At 50.3% G+C, this 6,184-nt stretch overlaps 1 long non-coding RNA gene across 1 annotated transcript; it reads left to right on the top strand.

The window, feature by feature from the left end:
- Window positions 1-4,361: 4,361 nt before the first annotated feature.
- On the top strand, window positions 4,362-4,890 carry LOC129526534 (uncharacterized). The gene is made up of 2 exons (XR_008671209.2): window positions 4,362-4,438; window positions 4,653-4,890. It is a non-coding gene; the product is annotated as an uncharacterized lncRNA (long non-coding RNA).
- The last annotated feature ends 1,294 nt before the right edge of the window (window positions 4,891-6,184 follow it).

The raw sequence follows: 6,184 nt of genomic DNA, 5'->3' as shown, positions 1-6,184 counted from the left end.
AGGCCCAGAGGCAGGAGGAGGCTAAAGAACAGTGAGGAGGTGGAGAAGAGGAGGCTCTGGGGGCTGCCGGGAGACAGAGGGTCCCAATGACCTGGCAAAGGTAGACTGGTGTCAAGTGGAATGGGAAGTAGAGGGATGCAGATCAAAGGGGCCCCGGCAGGGTCTAGAAGACTAAGTATCATTTCCTCCGTCACAGTTCACTCCTCCCTGTACCTACTGTGTTCCAGGGGCTGGTCTTAAATGCAGAGAAGGGATACAGTCCTGTTCCTGGAGTAGTTCACAGCTGTGAAGGGCAGAGACAGGGCAGGACCCCAGAATATGGACCCCTGGCACAGGCTGGAAGGTGCAGGAGTAGTGGTTGGTGACCTGGAGACGGTAGGACCCAGCTGAATGTATCCAGAGGGAGAAGTGGCAGACATCCAAGTAGAGAAGGGGTCGGGGAGACCCAGGGAGCAGAGCAGCCATGCAAAGGTGGAGAGGCAGGAGAGAGCCAGAGGGCTTGCTAGAGCTGCGGTGTGTACAAGCGTGTGTATCGAAATGCACAAAATAGCAAGAAGTGAGACAAGGCTGTCTAGGCAGGTATAAAGCATTTGCCTTGCCAAATGCCCTGTGTGCTCTGCTGCGAATACTTGGATGCAGTGGAGCACATTCAGATGACAGAGAGTGACAAGGTAAGATTTGTGTTTTGAAGACAGTGTGGTGTGCTGGAAGACTGAAGCTAGAGGGCAGCTGGTTAGGAAGCCTTTGCAGTATTTCATGCTAGACATGATGGAGGCCTGACAAGACACTAATAACAGCCATGCTTCCATGCCAGGCATTGTTCTCTGCCTCTTTACAGAGTAGTTCACTTGATCATCACAATAGTACTGTAAAGTAGGCACCGTACTACTATTATGTCCACTTTGCAGGTCAGGAAACTCAGGCCCAGAGAAATGAAGCAACATGTTCAAGTTTCCTTATTAAAGCCCCAGAGTTGGCCAGGCTCAGTGGTTCACACCTCATTGCACTCCAGCCTGGGCAACAAGAGCGAAACTCTGTAGCAAAAAAAAAAAAAAGAGAGAGAGAGAGGGGGGAAAGAAAGAAAGACAGACAGACAAAGAAAGAAAGAAAGAAGAAAGAAAGAAAGAAAGAAAGAAAGAAAGAAAGAAAAGAAAAGAAAAGAAAGAAAGAAAGAAAGAAAGAAAGAAAGAAAAGCCCTAGAGTCTGTGCTAAATGGGAAGGCCCTGGCTGTCAGCATGGTGAAGAGGAGACAGACAGGCAGATGTCAAGGAGGAGCAGTCAGGCTGACCTGAAAGCTTCTTGGGAGTGGTGGGGATAAGAGAGAGGGAAAAATCAAAGATGAGGGTAAGGGAGCATCCTGGGTCAAATAGCTCCCCCGCCAAATTTATGTCCAGTTGGAACCCATGAATGTGACCTTATTTGGAAATAGGGTCTTTGCAGATGTAATCAAGTAAAGATGAGGGCATACTTGACTAAGGTGGGCCCTAAATCCAAAGACTGGTGTCCTTTTTTTTTGTTTCTTTGAAATGCAGTCTCACTCCACTGTCCAGGCTGGAGTGTAGTGGCATGATCTTGGCTCACTGTAACCTCCCCTTCCCAGTTTTAAGTGATTCTCCCACCTCAGCCTCCTGAGTAGCTGAGACTACAGGTGCGTGCCACCATACCCACCTACATTTTTTGTATTTTTAGTAGAAATGGGGTTTCACTATGTTGCCCAGGTTGGTCTCAGACTTCTGACCTCAGGTGATCTGCCCCCACCTTGGCCTCCCAAAGTGCTGGGATTATAGCCGTGAGCCACCGTGCCCAGCCAAGGCTGGTATCCTTATAAGCGGAAGGAAACTTGGACACAAATACATGGTGAAGGCTTTGTGAAGATGGAGGCAGAGGTGGGGTGATGGAACACCCAAGATTGCCAGCAAACAGCAGAAGCTAGGAGAGGCAAGGAAGGATTTTTCCCCAGAGCCTTCAGAGAGAGAGGGCTCTGCCAACACCTTGATTTCAGACTTCTGGCTTCCAGAACTGTGAGAGAATAAATGTCTGTTGTTTTAAGACACCCGGTTTGTGGTCATTTGTTATGGCAGCCCAGGAAACCAATACACTCTCCCCATCTTCAAAGAAACCAGGCCTCTGCAAGGAGGATGGTAGCACATCCACCTGAGTCAGGTAACATTCAAAACACGGAGGTGCCAGCCGCAGTGGCTCACGCGTGTAATCCCAGCACTTTGGGTGGCTGAGGCAGGCGGATCACCTGAGGTCAGGAGTTCAAGACCAGCCTGGCCAACATGGCAAAACCCCGTCTCTAATAAAAATACAAAAATTAGCCCGGCATGGTGGCAGGCGCCTGTAATCCCAGCTACTAGGGAGGCTGAGGCAGGAGAATCACTTGAACCCAGGAGGTGGAGGTTGCAGTGAGCCGAGATCACACCATTGCACTCCAGCCTGGGTGACAGAGCAAGACTCTGTCTCAAAAACAACAACAACAACGTAAACAAACAAACAAACAAAAAAACACGGAGGGAAAGGGCAGGCAGATCCTACAGGTGAGGCTTGAAAGAAGGAGTGGAGCCGACCTGGGAGGCCCTTGAAAATGAGCTTCTGACAGTGTAATCATGAAAGGTCTTGATGCAAAGGAGAGAGGGAGGAGCCTGAGAGACAAAGTGGATCATCGCAGGCTGGCAGATGAGCTCAGACTGGGGAAGGACACATTCAAAGCTGGAGGAAGGGCACAGAACCAAGGGCAGGAATAAAGGAGCAGCAGAGACAGCAAGAATAGAACCCGGCACGCTGCAGCCTGCATGGAGCTGAGGCTTGCAGAAAGGGCCAACCGCAAAACAATTTTTTTGAAGGTGGGGGGAAGGGCAAGTAGGGAGCTTGAAAAGTTTTCTAGAAACAGGAAGACCTGCTTGGGGGAGTAAGGGCTAATTTGGCACTCAAGAATGACAGATATACCCAGATGCTATTTGTCATTGATCTTCTCTATAAAGATAATGGGGGGCACACTTTTTTTTCATGAAAAGGGTAGCAGAAATATTAGCAGAAGGAAATTCAAACCCAATTGCTTTTTATTGTTTTGTTTTGTTTTGTTTGTTTTTGAGACGGAGTCTTGCTCTGTCTCCCAGGCTGGAGTGCAGTGGCGCAATCTCGGCTCACTGCAACCTCCGCCTCCTGGGTTCAAGCGATTCTCCTGCCTCAGCCTCCTGAGTAGCTGGGATTACAGGCATGAGCCACCACACCCGGCTAATTTTTTGAATTTTTAGTAGAGAGGGGGTTTCACCGTGTTAGCCAGGATGGTCTGGATCTCCTGACCTCATGATCCGCCCACCTCGGCCTCCTAAAGTGCTGGGATTACAGGCGTGAGCCACCGAGCCTGGCCCTGATTGGGTTTTAATGAGATACTTGTAAGATGGTGAGATCCCTGTCATAGGAGGTATTCAAGCAGAGACTGGATGAGCCTTTAATCAGAGGTGTTGTAGAAGAAAGTCCTCTGAGATTTTAGAGTGGACACAACTCCTTGCTCATTGTCAGGCCATCTGACCCTTAGTTATGCTCCAACATAGGGAAGACAAGTGGGGTGGTTGCCTAGAGCTATGCCTGCTCTGCATTGGTGAGGAGGCAGCAAAAAGACAGTCTTGCCACAGGGCCACGGCTCAGACTAGGTAGTACCAGGGAAATCATAACCCTGTGAATATGATGGTTTTCTTGCTGTGAAGGTTTTGTGATGGTAAAAGTACTAACTTAAGTTTTCAGCTTTGTTTTTGTTACCAAGCACTGAAGGCAACACGGCATCAACAAATCACCCAACCCTCCCCATTCCATGCCCACCGTCCCATCTTTGGTCTCCCTCCATCCTTGACCTTCTGCCCATCCCTGCCTATTCGCAGTGGCCTTGTGGCTGAGGAGCACAGAGGAGCAAGGCAAGCCCCTCTTCCTGGTGGCAGGGGGAGTCGGGAGCGGTTCCCTCCTTTCTCCTTTCCTTCCCTCCTGTGTCTCCCCTCTTTGTTCTCCATTTTTCCCTCTGCCTCTATAGCTGGCAGGATGAACTGGCTGGGGATGAGCCAGGGCAAGCCCTTGCCACCCCTGTTGTCTGTCTGTCCATCAAAGAGGAGGATGGTGGGATCATTAGGAGGATCTCGAGAGCCCCTTTGCTCCCACAGTGCAGGATGCACACTCCTCCCAGCCATGCCAGACCTGGCTCTCCTCCACTCAGGTTTCCCCAGGAGGCTGGGTCTACTCCTTGTGTGTTGGCTGCAGGTTGGGGAAGAAAACAGAGAAGTGTGCCCTTGGCTGAGGACAAGAATCTGCATGATGTTTTCTTTGACCTTGAGAATGCCTTTTGCTTGCCCTGCAGAGCAGGAGAGGAGCTGGAACTTTCCTGTTTGGCTCTGTCAGCCAAGTGCAGCTTTCAAGTTCTCTAGGGGACTGCTGTATTTTCTCATGAGTGAGTCAAATGCTCAATCTGAGTCCTGGGAGACAGGGTGGAGGAGGGGAGTGGGGAAGGGGACACCAGCATCTACCTTTGGCTGGGAGAATTAGGCTGAAGCCTGCCTGGGCTACTGGTATGTGTCCTTAGGCCACCAACACCATTGTCATCTCAATAAACAGCATATGCAGTGTGCTGGGTTGATAGCGTTTCTCTCGGGTTCCGACTTCAGATCTCCGGCTCCTCTTTCGCTGGACGGATTCCAAATACTACAACTCCCTGTGTGACAGCTGGAGAATCACTGCACCTTTCTGGGCCCCATTGAGTGACAGAAGATCGGAATGGATAGTCATATGCCTCCCCAGCGTGGAAGGAGAAGAGCCTATACTTCCATCCATTCTGGCCTCTTCCAAGTTCCCCTCATTTTTCTCTCTAAGATCAAATAAATAAACATGTTGTTATTATTTTTATACATTTAATATATGCTCATGAAAGAAAAGTAGCAAGGGCCAGGTGTGGTGGCGTACACCTGTAATCCCAGCACTTTAGGGGGTGGAGGCGGGTGGATCCCTTGAGGCCAGGAGTTCCAGACCAGCCTGGCCAACATGGTGAAACTCTGTCTCTAATAAAAATACAAAAATTAGCCAGGTGTGGTGGCACACGCCTGTAGTCCCAGCTACTCGGGAGGCTGAGGTGGGAGGGTCACCTGAACCCAGGAGGTTGAGGCTGCAGTGAGCTGAGATCGCACCACTGCACTCCAGCCTGGGCGACAGAGTGAGACTCCGTCCCAGAAAGAAAAGAAGCAAAAAGGCTGTAACAAGAGTCACCACCTAGAAAACAATCACTGTTCACATTTTGGAATGTATTATTTTTTTTCTCTCTCCCCATTCATTCCTCTGGCAGACACTGAGGACTCCTCCATGACAAGACAGGCAGGGTTCCTCCCTTTCTGGTGCCTACATGTCAGTGGGAAAAATTGTACATGAATCTATATAACATCTACAGACAAACAAGACAGGGCTCTCTACGGAAGTCCCTTCTCCTCTCTCTCCGTCTCTATTGCCATTGATTTCCTCCCCAAGAATCCTTCCTTTTCTTCTACACATCTATGCTTTCGCAGAAAAGGGCTTAGTATGCCATGGGAGGGTGCCAGGGCCCAGGCCTGGGTGGGCTGCATGCTGGGACTGTGCCCCTGGGCAGGGGAGAAGCAGCCCCGCCCTTGGCAGAAGCGAGATTCATTTGGGTCCTTGTCTAGAGTGCTCAAGGCTGTTAGTGCCCCTGCCTCATGTCAGTAAAGCCTCACTCTGGTGGGTGGAAGGAGAGCCTCTGCAGAAGTCAGGCCCAGAGAAGGGTCTGGTTACCTGGCCAGGTCACAGGAGCCAGGACCCGGTTTGTTCCCATGAGGCTTGGGACCTCTCATGGCCCTTTCTTTGCACCCCAGGTAGTGTGAAGGAGGAGGAGGGGGTGCTGAGGCAGCTGAGGAAGGAAGGGAGAGGAGGGAGGAGAACCAGACTCGTTTCCAAAGCAACCACACATGTGAGCCAGCTGCTGTCACCATGGAAACAAGGGGAGCCTGCTCACAGGCTGCACTGTCTCAGGGGAGACACAATTTTTGACCAAAAAAAAAAAAATATATATATATATATATATATCCTTTGATAAAAATAAAGAAAAAATAATGAAAGCCACACTCTCTGGGATTCGGGGGCACTGCAGAGTGAGGTGACAGAGAGGAAGGGGCTGGGCTTTGCAGAGGATGCTGCG

Source organism: Gorilla gorilla, chromosome 15, assembly GCF_029281585.2.
Source record: "Gorilla gorilla gorilla isolate KB3781 chromosome 15, NHGRI_mGorGor1-v2.1_pri, whole genome shotgun sequence".
NCBI classification, from domain to species: Eukaryota; Metazoa; Chordata; class Mammalia; order Primates; family Hominidae; genus Gorilla; species Gorilla gorilla.
Note: the sequence above shows the minus strand (reverse complement) of the source record. Positions and strands in the feature narration are given on the sequence as shown.